Genomic DNA, 14,191 nt, shown 5'->3' on the forward strand with positions numbered 1-14,191 from the left:
GACACCAGCCCTGAATACAATCCACCCAAAGTAACCTCAGGAAAAATGTACCTTTATACTTAACATTAACTGGAAGAAAAAAAAATCTCAACTGTAATCAGGATCATATGTTTAAAATAAATCAAATATAAATGACTTTATATAAAATAAAGCTCATAAATGGAAAAGTGTTAATATTGAGCAGAAAAAATACATTAATGTGTTAACGTTAATCACAGGACTAGAAATGGGGGCTGAGGACAAGGTAGATTAAAATTATCACCATGATATAGTTTCCTCTAGAGCCATTGTAAACTATTGGCATTTTAATAACAAGAAAGAAAACTAGCTGGGTGTAGTGGCACACACCTATAATCCTAGCATTTTAGGAGGCCGAGGCAGGAGGACTGCTTAAGCCCAGGAGTTAAAGATCAGCCTGGGCAAAATAGGGAGATCCTGTATCCCAAAAAAAAAATATAAAAAATTATCCAGGCATAGTGGTACATGCCTGTAGTTCCAGCTACTTGGAAGCCTGAAGCAGGAGGATCACTTGAGCCAGTTGTTCAAGGCTGCAGTGAGCTGTGACTGTACTACTGCACTCCAACCAGGGCAAAAGAGACATCATCTCAAAAAAAAAGGGGAAGAAAACAACTACTTTTCCTACCCATATCCTAAAATAAATTCTATCAGAAGTCATACTTCTTTTTTTGTAAGTCATATTTGCTCCTAAAAAATACTAAGCAATTACCAATAGGTAAATAAGAGTTAAAAGGGAAAAAGAATAAGATATAATAGATGCATGTCAAATTTCTTTTCTTCACTAGCAAGAAAAACAGGCCTTTAAAAAAAGGGCTTGGGACAGTTATTGAAAGAACACGAAGGAGCTCTCAGGGTCAGAGGGAGAACTCAACATTCAAGGTCAGAGACAGGACTGAACCCCGGGCTTCAGTGGCAGAGCTTCTACGCTATCGCTAACTGATGATTTCGCACTATGTTCTCTGATCTTGTGTTCTCCATTCAAGATTCAAATTCCTGAGACAGAGAATCTGATGAGCACAGTTGAAGTCACATACTCACCCCCTTACCCAACTACTGTGGCCAGATGTATGCGGGGCCATGATTGGCTGCACTGTCAGACCTTAAGGAAATGGGGGAATGGGGGCGGGTGCATTCCTTAGTGGGGGTGATATTAACAGAAGCAGGGAGGAAAATGCTAGGTGGACAGAACATCAGGCACCCAGTATAGAAGGACATTAAACACATTAGAGAGACTGGGCATGGTGGCTCACGCCTGTAATCCCAGCACTTTGGGAAGCCAAGGCGGCTGGATCACTTGAGGTTGGGAGTTCAAGACCAGCCTGGCCAACATGGTGAAACCCTGTCTCTACTAAAAATACAAAAAAATTAGCCAGGCGTGGTAGCTGTAAGGTCTGACCATGCTGTGGACTGGACAGCAAGGCGACCCCCATGAACTGCACATACACCTCTGGGGGGCCTTCCAGAATTAGAAAACCTTAAGTAGCTGGAAGGAAGAATGATCAACCCCTACGGTGCCTAACTAACCTGAGACATTTTTCTATTGTTTCTTATTTTGGCCTCAACTGACAATACCATTGGACTGTGTAACTGACCTTGGCCCAACCTTCTGACTCCACACCCTACGACCCCCTCCCAGCTTGCAAAAACCCACCAACTTTAACTTCTGTAACTTTCCACTGTTCACCCCAAACCTATAAAACTAACTCGTATCCCACCCCCCTTCACTGACACCCTTTTAGGCCTCAGCCCACCTGCACCCAGGTGAATAAACAGCTATGCTGCTCACACAAAGCCTGTTTTGGGTGGGTCTCTTCATTCAGAGCGCACACTTTAACACGTGCCACTGTACTCCAGCCTGGAAGACATAGCAAGACTCTGTCTCAAAAGAAACAAACAAAAAACCCAAACACATACATTAGAGAGAGATTTTATATGGTTCCCATAAAATCTATCAAAATGACTGAAAAGAGGAAGTAGAAATGGAATAAACATATCACTCTTGGAAAACATATGCATTGGTTGGCTTCTGTTTTCACATCTGTGAGCAACAGTGTATCTCATTCCCAATTTCCCTGAAGGGTAGCTATCATTGTGGCAACAGTGCATTCTTAAAACCTCATAGACACCTTTGTCTATTTCCCAATTGTTTCATTCATTTAATATATACTGAAGATCCAGTTAATCAATTCTTGATTATTTTTCTCTTCTCAATGTTCTCATTCCCATGGCCACAATCATCCCCTAGGCTAAGCATTTATTCTCTCAAGCTTAGATTACTTTTGTTTCTTAATTTATCTCCTTCCTTGAATATCCCTTAGGTACCTCCCTGCCAAAGTAATTTTCAATGACATCACTTTTCTGCTTAAGAAAAAAAAAAATCTCAGCTGCAAATCACAAGTCTCTGGTCCTCTGCTTTGTTTTGTTTTTGAGGCTCTGTCTGTAGAATAGGCGTCCTCTGGTCCTGTGACCTGTCCCACTTAAAGTGAAGGGACAGCAAAAGTGAGGGCACAGATGTCTCTTTCCCTTAAGTGTTGTCTTGCACTATTGCCTCACCTATCCAGATTAAATCTATTGTTCTAAGCCCAGCTTAAGGCTTATTTTTTCCATAAAACCTTCTTGCACTAGTTAAGTTTTTATTGCTTTCCAACTCCTTCAAACTTCTATAACTTAAATAGTCTGTACAGTACAATTTAGCACTTATTTATGAACCAGGATATAGGCTTCTTGAGAGCAGAACCATTCACTCTCCCATAATCTACGTAGTACAACCAATACAGCATGCAGCAGTGTGCTGATCTTTAGAAGAGCCTCAAGCGAAAAATCGATCAGTAAAGAAATAGGCCCCTGGAAATCTGAATGCAAGCATTCACATGAGCAAAAATCCTGCTCTGCTAGTCTGTCTTTCTCTCTGTGACAGGGTGATTTTATCAAAGAGACTGCGGCTATAGGCAAAGTTCCTGTAGCCCTGATACTGCCACTGGGGCTGCTTCCAACATTCACAGAAGCTCAAGCCTCCCAGCGATGATAGGTCTTTTCTGGATTAGCTTCCCAAACAGAGCTGAAGTCTCCTTTTCTGAAGTCTCCTCTGGATTAGCTTCCCAAACAGAGCTGCATCTGCAGAAGTTCCACTGCAGCTTCTGCCTCCCAACTTGAGGATGATTTATTTGATGGGTAAGTCTGTGAGGACCAGGCCCTTTCAACTGTACATTTCTCTTTGAGATCTGCCCATAAGCAGAGAATACTTGAGTGCTCTGTTCTCCAGCATGGCCTGGGACTGGATGGTTAAATCTTTCTAATTCTGGGGTTCAGTGTTACTAAGCTCTTTATGCTGTTCTCTTAAATCACGTTCTCTCCAGTAGTTCTATGGATGGAAAGAGCTGCTACCTTGATCTCCATCTGCTTAGCTCCTGTCTGTTTCTCAATTGGTTGAGAAACAAGGCAGGAAAAAGACCCCTCAAACTCCAACAATAATCATCAGTGAAAACTTTTGTTATAAAGAGCTCATAAGAAAAGTAAAGGGTAACAAAAACGATATAAATTAACTCTAATCAGACCACTTGTCTAACACATATGAAGGGATTAAGTTCAAAAAAGAAAAGAAAAAAATTAAATAACAAGAAAGATAATGTTCCTCAAAGTCAACATTCTTAAGGTTTATGAAAATCTTTTGGTACCCAGTCATCAAGAGTAGGTAACCCTCAATTCTGTTTAGGAATCAGAGACAAATACAAAATAAATCCACAAAAACAGCATTCCTTTCCAGTGGTCCAAAGACAAAGAAACTCTTCTACATTCATTTAAAATGACAATATAACCCATATCTCGAGACTTCATCCAAATATTTCCCAATGATTAGTTTCCCATTTAGTGTTTTTTAAAAAATTCTTTAAGCAAATAGCTCTTAAGAAAGATTATCTTCAATTCCTACAAAACCTGTAAATACTCATGGAATGAGGAATTTTAGAAAAGTACAAGGAATGCAAATGACATCCAAAGTGCTGATGTAATAGCGTATGGGAAAACTCATGAGCCACAAAGGACATTCAGTAGTTCCCCATTATCTGCATTCCACTTTCCTCAGTTTCAGTTACTCACAGTCAACTGTGGTCTGAAAATATGAAATGTAAAAGTCCAGAAATAAACAATAAGTTAATAAATTTTTAATTGTGTGGTGTTCTGATTAGTATGAGAAAATCTACTGCCCGTTTGCTCTGTGGCACCCTGGATGTGAATTATCCCTTTGTCCAATGTATCCATGCTGTAAATCCTACCTGCCTGTGAGCTGGCTTGAGTAGAAATGAAAAAACATATTATAGATACTCCTTGACTTGGGGTAATGTCCTGACAAACCTACCTTAAATTGAAAATATAGCTTAGCCTAGCCTACCTTAAATGGCTCAGAACACTAACATCAGCTTACACTTGGGCAACATCATCTAACACAAAGCCTAGTTTATAATAAAGTGTTAGCTCATGTAATTTATTGTTCTGAAAGTGAAAAACACTTGAATGGTATCCGTGTACTTGAAGTAGAGTTTCTAGCAAGTGCATATGGCTTTCACACCATCATGAAGTTGAAAATCTTAAGGTGAGCCACCATAAATTGGGGACCATTTGTATGTATATGTATGCCACAGTTACAGGTATCTACTGTGGGTCTTGGAACGTATCCCTCAAGGAAAAGGGGGGACTACTATGTGTGATTTTTGTTTTTAAAGCAGAAGGCACATGACTATCATTCATGTTAACAAAATACACTCATGGCCATATTAAGTATAATTGAAATTGTTCAGAAAAAGATGACCAAATATGTGTAATTTTATACAAAATAAATGCATAGATAAGACATCTTGAAATTATAAAATAACTGATAGTAGTTAAATGACACTGCATCTCTTCTGGTAATAATATTCACGATATCACCTGGTCAGACCTCATCTCATCTGTCCTTTGGATGCCGCTCTCTCTGACATCCTCAGCCACCACCTGGTATGTGCTGCTCATCTGCAGACATCGTATCTTTAGGCTGCTTGTACCAAATGAGGATACGTGCATGTCTTGTTCTTCTTTAAGTGTTAAATAATTTACTTAGGAAACTAATTAAAAACTGCTTGACCAAAGCATTGTTAAAAAGTGAAATGGACTACATATGTAGTCTACATGTAGATAGACTACAAAGAATAACTGCATTAGAATTAAAAGAGGATTATGCAATTAGGTCTGTTTTTACTAAGAGTGAAACAGAGTGTGTAACAGTGTATTACATGCTTGTACAGAAATTCAGTAAAAGAAATAAAACACGATATAAGGCAAATAATCCAAAAGAAGCTGCAATCCTACTGTGACCCAAGAAAAGTACTTTGCTAGTTTTAAGTTCGATCTAAACATAAACTCTTATTAAGAATCAATATAGAAAACACTTCCTTCTGTATCAGTGTTCTTGTAAGATGGGAAAATGAAAAGCCTGAATTAGGATTTCCAATGGCCTCACACTACTGATTTTAAATAACCGCATACTACTGATTTTAGACAAGTGTCCTGTGTGCAGGAAACTAGAAAAAAAAAAAAAAGACGGCTGTGTTAGCAAACACTCAGTGAGATTAGTACAGAAGTTTATAGCAAAACTTTTCTTTGGAGTTCTATTCATATCAAAAGGTGATGTAATATTTTAGGCATTAAATTAAGAATTCTAAGCCTTTGGGACAAGATTTCTTCTAAATACAAATCATCATATACTATAAAAAGTTAAATCTAGAATATGAATCATCCTGTACAGCTGCCAATGCAATTCGATTGTTAGCTCTAACAGGACAGGGATTCTTGTGTTTTGCTTTCTGAAGTATCCCCACCACCTAGGAGAGTGCTCAGCACACAGCAGGTGAATAAAATAGCTTTTCAATATCTGGTTCAAAATCTCTTTTCTGGATTTATTTGTTTACTTCCCTCATATAACCTATTCTCCAGCCAAATGTAGGTACTTAAAACAGCAGTTCTCTCAGTTTTAGTTATACATTGATATCACCTCAGAAGATTTAAAATATATTGATGCCAAAAGGATATTACTTTTATTGGTCTGGATGGAGCCTGGCCAGAGATTTTTTAAAAGCTTCCCAAGTGATTCTAATGTGTAGCCAAGGTTACGGAAATTGACTTAAGAGTTTCTTTCTTCCCAAATACTTCTCTCCACAGTTTCACCTGTTAAAATCCTACCCATCACTATTGAAGATTAGCTAAATACCCGACACAGCCATACCTGGAACACTGTTAAATTCATCTATAAATTATCTGAGTTTTGCACAGGGTCTGGCATATGGCTAGGAATCGATCAATCTTTAAGTGGTGCATAATCCTGGGAGCATGGCACACAGCAGAAACTTGGTACCCAGTGATTGAAAGAATGACACACAGCTGATTATGATTTGCAGATTCCCCATGCTTGCAAAGCTGCCTATTTGCTAAAACTTGTTTGAAAGCCCTAAATTAACACTTGTGATTTTGAGGTCATTCCACAGACACGTATACAGAGAGGATGGTGAAAAATTTGAGTTGCCTGATGCATATGTTCCAGCAGAGGCTGAATGAGAAGCTCTGCCTTAGTGTTTCATGTCTCTGTAAACAAGAGTCCTTTTCTTTGAGGTTTAGTGCTACATGTTTCCCATTTTTGTGTTTTGTTGGTGAATTTGCTGTTTGAAATGGCCTTGAGTGTAGCCAAAATGCTGTCTAGTGTTCCTAAGTGCAAGAAGCCTGTGATGCGCCTTACAGAGAAAATATGACTGTTAGATGGCTTTGTTTAGGTGTAATTTAGAGTGCTGTTGGCCATCAGTTCAAAGTTAATGAATCAACAATATATATTAAGGCGTCTTTAAACAGAAACACACATAAAACAAGGGTATATATTGATGGGCTGATAAAAATGTTGTGACCAGAGACCATTTCCTTTAGCAAATGGGTACCTCCTAGGTGCCAAGCATTGAAGCTACAGCAAGAACAAAGCAAGTCAGTCCTCTCCCCTCCCCAAGGTTGCAGTGCAGTGTGTGATGAGGCCGGGGAGAATTTAAATAATAAATACATGTCAGGTGATGGTAAGTAATTTTTAACCAGGGAAGGCGTCTTAGATAAGGTGATATTTATGCAGATACCTAAAAAAGTGAGAGGATGTGTGTGACAGGGTTATGATCTGAATGTTGGTGTCCCTGCAAAATTCATATATTGAAAACTAACAACCAACGTGATAGAATTAGGAGGTGAGGCCTTTGGGAAGTGATTAAATCACGAGGGTTCCACACATGTGAATGAGATTAGCACCCTCATAAAAGAGGCTTCAGCAAGCTCCTTTGCCCCACTATCACTCTGAGGATGCAGTGACAAGATCCCCTTGACGAGGAACAGGACTTCACCAGACAGCAAAGCTGCCATCACCTTGATCTTTGACTTCCCAGCTTCCAGAACTGTGAGCAATGCATTTCTATTATTTATAAATTACCCAGTGTAAGATATTTGGTTATAGAGCAGGAATGGATGAAGACAAACAGGAACAAAACTGTGACATAACAGCGTGCGTGGTGTGCTCATGAATAGTAGGGTGGCCAAGTCTGAGGTGGCCAGAAGCCTCCAAGGCAGGAGTCAGAAGAAGCAGGAAAGGCAAGGTCAAGGGGAGTCAGGCCTTGTAGCGCATTAAAAGGCAATGCTTCTCAAGCTTTAAACTGCCTTTGAATCATAAGAGGATCCAGAAGATTCTGACTCAGGATGTCTGGAGTGCCGTCTGAGATTTCACATTCTAACAATTTCATAGATGCTATTGCTGTTGGTCCCTGGATCATACTACTATAAGTAGCAAGGTTGTAGGTCACACGAAGGAACTGGCTTATATTTTGCGATGGGAAACTGTTGGAGGGTTTTGAGAGGAGGAGTGATGATCCTATTTTATATTAATATCTTACCAACTTGGGCTTACTTCCACACTTCCAATTATGTTTCACTGATCTTTTGCTATTTCTGTGCCTATAGCACATTAATAACTGTAGATTTGTAATATATTTGGTACCCTCTGTGCAAGTCTTCTCATTTGCATATTCTTATACTGGTTATTTTTGCATGTGCATGCTTCCAGATACTCTTGAGAGTTGTTTTGACAAGTTTTAACTGAAAAGCTGTTGGGAGTTTGATGGAGATAGTGTTGTAGAAATAGGTACTTAAAAAGCATTGCTGATAAAAATTAGCTGGGCATGGTGGTGGGTGCCTGTAATCCCAGCTACTTAGGAGGCTGGGGTAGGAGAATCACTTGAACCTGGGAGGCAGACATTACAGTGAGCCAAGATTGCGCCATTGCACTCCAGCCTGAGCAACAAAGCGAGACTCTGTCTCCCAAAAAAAAAAAAGGATTGCTGATTTATTATGTTAAATTGTTCAATCAATGATAATTTATTGGAAATTTTAAAATCTTTCAATGGATTTCCCCAGATTTCTTTATGAAGGACTTTCTTAACAAACTTTTATTTTTATTTTCTTTGAGAAAGGGTCACACTTTGTTACCCAGGCTGTAGTGCAGCGGTGCAATCTCGGCTCACTGCAACCTTCTCCTTCTGAGTTCAAGCAGTTCTCCCACCTTAGCCTCTTGAGTAGCTGGGACCATAGGCATGTGCTACCACACTCGGCGAATTTTTATATTTTTAGTAGAGGGGATTTTACCATGTCGGCCAGGTTGGTCTTGAACTCCTGATTTCAGGTGATCTGCCCGCCTCGGCCTCCCAAAGTGCTGGGATTACAGGGCTGAACCACCACACCTGGCTTGTATTTTTCAATAAACTTTTCTTAAAATATTTTGCTTTTTGCTCTTGCTGCTGAGAACGGAGGTTTTTTCTTCCCCCATTATATTTTCTAACTGGCTATTGTTGGTGTCTAAGAAAACAGCTATTCTTGTACATAAAGCTTCGTTGAAAATTTTACATGTATCAGTGGATTCTTAATGTTAGTATTTCACTGAGGCTTTGGCATTTTCCAGGTATATATAATAATATAAAATAATCAGATTTCCTCTTCCTTACCAATTTTTATATCTTGATCCATGCTTTTGTTCCACTGCACTGCAGTATTAAAGAACAAGGGTTATTTTGTGTTGTTTCCGATGTTAATGAGAATGACTCTAGCGTTTTGTTTTTTTTTTTTTTTTTTTTTTAGAGACGGAGTTTCGCTCTTGTTACCCAGGCTGGAGTGCAATGGCGGGATCTCGGCTCACCGCAACCTCCGCCTCCTGGGTTCAGGCAATTCTCCTGCCTCAGCCTCCTGAGTAGCTGGGATTACAGGCACGCACCACCATGCCCAGCCGATTTTTTGTATTTTTTAGTAGAGACGGGGTTTCACCATGTTGACCAGGATGGTCTCGATCTCTTGACCTCGTGATCCACCCGCCTCGGCCTCCCAAAGTGCTAGGATTACAGGCTTGAGCCACCGCGCCCGGCCCGACTCTAGTGTTTTAATACAACATATATATATCTCATGTAGGACAAATTAACTTCTCCATGCCTTATTTTCCTCAATTGTTAAAAACAAAAAGATAAAATATGACGGTTTTGAAATTTAATGAGCTAATAAATATAAAACTCTCAACAGTGCCAGGCATATAGTAAGGACTCATATGTTAGCTATATGTAATTATAACTTTTTATACATATATATGCCACACTACATACAGCCATTGAAAAATAATTTACAGAAATACATTTTTCTCCTATTTAAAAGATTTAGAGAAAAAAATTTAGAAATTTGAATTACATTAAAATGATCTATTAGACAATCACAATTTTTTATTGTGAATTATATGAATAGATTACCCAATATAGAAATATAATTAAGAAGGATTACATATGGTGATATTTCACTAAGAATTTTTAAATCGATAATCGTAAGAATGGCTTGTCACTTTCTTTAACCTATTTGCTTTGCCACCATTGGGCACCACTATTTTGCTGATTTAAAAGTGACATGTGTTCCATTCAGAATGTGTTCTCAATGGCAAACCAACTGACAAATGCCAAAGGGAGCTAGACTCCACCGGATCACTTGTTCCTATGCAGGCACTACTGCTTCCAGAGATCTGAGTTACTGGTATTCTGAAACTAGTCTCTGAATTTTTACATAAATTCCAGGGCACAGTTTACTCTAGTCAAAGTCCAAAGAAAAGCGAATGAGCTAGAGATTGATTATATAATTTATGGCTATAAGAACCAATCCCATACCATGCCTTCTCCCTGAAACTAACCAAGCAACCTGTACAAGTAACTTGACCTCTCTGTGTCTCATTTTCCTCAACTATAAAATGGGGATAATAATACCACTAACAGCATAGGGTTGTTACAAGGATTGAATGAGTTAATATACACAGTAACTTATAACAGCGACTGTCACATACTAAATGGTGAGGCATATCTTTAAAAAAGTTTAGTGTAAAAGTGAAATTGCAGAGCGAAAACTAGAGACCTGATTGTCATTATTTATTCCATATTATTATTACTATAATTCTAAAACATCTCTCCTTAGTAATGTAGAAGATTATGTAGGCAAAGGCTTTAACTGTATCTCATTAGCTCTTACCACATGTTGATAGAAACAAGAAATCAAATGCCTTAGAGTTCAAATGCCCAACTCTATTCCTTTGTGCATGATATCCTAACATTTGAATTCTGGAAAATAAATAAAATAATTCAGAATAATGTTTCTCAAAGGGAAAGAGAAATAACATTTAGTTTGGAAAAGCCAAACATACCTATCCTTTTTATGAAAAAATATTACTAAAGATTGAAGTGCCATGAAACACTATGGAGAGTGCAGATAATTAGAAAATAATGTTAGAAATTGGTAAGGAATGTAAGTGTAAGAATGCTTGGAAATGAGTGATTTAGGAGAAATACATTGATTTAACGGTGGGCAGGAGTGAAGGCAAGAGGGAGAAAACTAAAGTATAATTAGAAGAAAATACAACAGGCACTTGAAAGGAAAGAGATTTTCCTCTAGAAAATGAGAAAACAGGCCAGGCGCGATGGCTCATGCCTGTAATCCCAGCACTCTGGGAGGCCGAGGCAGACGGATCACCAGAGGTCAGGAGTTCAAGACCAGTCTAACCAACATGGTAAAATCCCATCTCTACTAAAACTACAAAAATTAGCTGGGCATGGTGGCAGGTACCTGTAATCCCAGGTACTTGAGTGGTTGAGGCAGGAGAATCGCTTGAACCCAGGAGGTGAAGGTTGCAGTGAGCCAATACCATGTTATTGTACTCCAGCCTTGGCAACAGAGTGAGTAAGACTCTGTCTCAAAAAAAACGAGGAAAAAGAAAATGGGAAAATAGCTAGGTGTAGTGGCTCCATGCCTGTAATTCTAATACTTTAGGATGCAGGGGTGAAAAAATCACTTGAGGCCAGGAGTTCAAGACCAATCTGGGTAACATAGCAAGACCCCATCCTATGAAAAAACAAAATAGGGCAGTATGGAGGCTCACACCTGTAATCTCGGCACTTTGGGAGGCTGAGACGAGTGGATCACTTGAGGTCAGGAGTTTGGGATCAGCCTGGCCAACATGTCAAAATCCTGTCTCTACTAAAAGTACAAAAATTACCCAAGTGTGGTGGTGTACGCTTATAAACTTAGCTACTCAGGAGGCTGAGGCAGGAGAACCGCTTGAACCTGGGAGGAGGAGGCTGCAGTGAGTCAAGATCATGTCACTGCACTCCAGCCTGGGCAACAGAGTGAGACTCTGTCTCAAAAATAAATAAATAAAAGAAAAAAAAAAATAAACTAGCTGGGCATGGTGGTGCATGCCTATAGTCCTACTGCGAGGCTGAGGCAGGAGGATTGTTTGAGCCCAGGAGTGCGAGGCTGCAATGAGCCATCATCACACCAGTGTACTCCAGCCTGAACAACACAGTGAGACGCTGTCCCTAATAAATAAATAAAAAATAAAGAAAATGAGAACCGAATCCTTCATTTCAGTTTTACAATATACATGGTGGATAGTGAAAATTTATTATAAAATAAATGGCTATAGACAAATTTAGAGCAGCAGCCCCTTTTCATCTCTCCTATAATTTCACTAACATTTAAATTTCTAGCCACAAATTCTCCTAAAGTCATAAACTGCTACACATTTCAGTTAACTTTCTCCAAAGATCTATAAATTATTAACCATTGAAAAGTTAAAGCCATAATAATTTTTCCCCTAAAATAACTGTTACTTAACAAAATCATTTGTGTAAAAAAAATGGTCCTTGTGAATGAGGAGTTTATTTTATTGATAGGGGTATAACTTAGATGTGTAACTTAAATATAGAATACCTTAGTTCTTGGGGCATTTTAGAAACATGAGCTAGTTGATCAAATTTTACTTTAAAATTCTATACAAATAATACATTTTTTAAGTAATACTTTCACGAGAAGCAGAAAAATAGCAGCATGGTCCATGATTATTCAGTCAAACTAAATGAAAGGTTAAGCCAGTGCTAATGAATTAATTTATTCACAGAAGAAACATTTATCTGAATGCCTACTATGGGGAAAGAGATGATGCTTAGTGAAAGACAGAGGTTACAAACATGAATACAAGTTGCTACTCTGAAGAAGTAGAAAATGTATTAAGGAAGCCAGATAAACGAATATCTATGAAATACAGAGATGCCTGCATATAGGGATGTGTCATAGAGTACAAGAGACAAAGACTTTGTCTCAGATTTGGGAAGCTTCTGAGAGGTGACATATAAACTGAGGACAGAATGACAGTGACGAACTATTCCTAATTCCCTATGGTATAGTGTCTGTGTTGGGCAGAAGGAGGGGAGTAGGGTGAGACAAAGGAAAAAAGGACTGTTGCCCAGAGAACATCATGATCAAAGGTCTAGAGGCGTGAGAGATGATACAACACACAGAAAACTGTGATTAATACTACCGGAGAAGTGGCTAGCTAGTCAGGGCATGGCTGGTTCATGCAAAGTCTATAACGCTGCACAGAGTTTCACCTTTGGCAGTGGGGGACCACTGAAGGTTTCTGAAAAAGGGAATAGTGTTCGTCTACCCACATTTTAGAAGGGTGACGAAAACCACTGAAGGTTTCTGAGCACACATTTCTATTTTAGAATGACAACTCCAGATTTTATTAGTTTTGGGGAGGCAAGAAACTCAAAGATGACAATTTAGGAAGGTATTGTAATAGTCTAAGCAAAAGTTGACTAAGTTACCTAAAGTTATGCAGAAAAAAAGAGAAACAAACATGAGATATGTTCTAAGACAGAGCCAATGGGTTGAGTCAGGATTTGATACTAAAGACAACAGAGGAAGGAGTTATAAAATAACTGATGACATCAAATGATACAAACACATCACAGAATGACAGAGAAGAGGGCTAGGGTCAAGGTTGCTAATGGCCCCCTGAGAGAGCTATTTCTGCAAAAGGAAGAGCGATGGGATAAACAGGCATATTTTCTCAGTCTAATGAAGTCTACAGACCTCTTTTCAAAGGAAGGCTTTTCAATACATAAAACAAAAACACAGGATTGAGTTGCAAAAGAAGCCAATTATATTCTAGTCCTCAAAATACTAAAAATTGTGATATAGTAAAAATATGTTCCTTTTTACTAACACATTAAAATAACAAGATGTACCAGCAAATCTAATAATTAACATGATTTTGACAAAAAGTTAAATATTTCAGGATATTTGTTGTTTCAACTGTAATGTGTAGGAGACATCATTTCTATGGGTGAATACTGCTATTAACATTGGGTTTGCTGCTTACATTCATAATTAAGGGAAATGCTAATTTTCTATTAGAGGTTGTAGAAAAAAAAGATGAAAAAATTTTCCCATCTCCAACATCACACAATCTCCAAATATATGTATTGACTCTTCGGAGAAGTGTGGAACACAGGTTAAAAACTCCCAGCTAAGAAATAAGTATGCCCTAGAGACAGATGACAGCATATGTTTGGCAGGAAAAGAATAAGATACAGAAGGAGTATTTTTGGGATGGCGGGGAGGGATAGGAATAGTTTCAAAAGGAGAAGACTTTTTTCTTTCCTTTTGGATAAGAACTTTAAACCAGGAGATGGATTCAGTGGGGCAGGAGAGATGAAGGGTGTGTGCATGCACATCCGTGTATGAATGAACAAATGAATCAATTAGAACAACA

At 38.6% G+C, this 14,191-nt stretch overlaps 1 protein-coding gene across 5 annotated transcripts in view; it reads right to left on the minus strand.

Moving 5' to 3' along the window:
- ZC3H12C (zinc finger CCCH-type containing 12C) overlaps positions 1 to 14,191 on the minus strand; it is an 84,078-nt gene that overhangs the window by 45,219 nt on the left and 24,668 nt on the right. The gene's annotated exons all lie outside the window — the stretch shown is intronic.

Source organism: Sapajus apella, unplaced genomic scaffold (genome assembly GCF_009761245.1).
Source record: "Sapajus apella isolate SASKATOON/1434 unplaced genomic scaffold, GSC_monkey_1.0 scaffold16, whole genome shotgun sequence".
Taxonomy (NCBI): domain Eukaryota; kingdom Metazoa; phylum Chordata; class Mammalia; order Primates; family Cebidae; genus Sapajus; species Sapajus apella.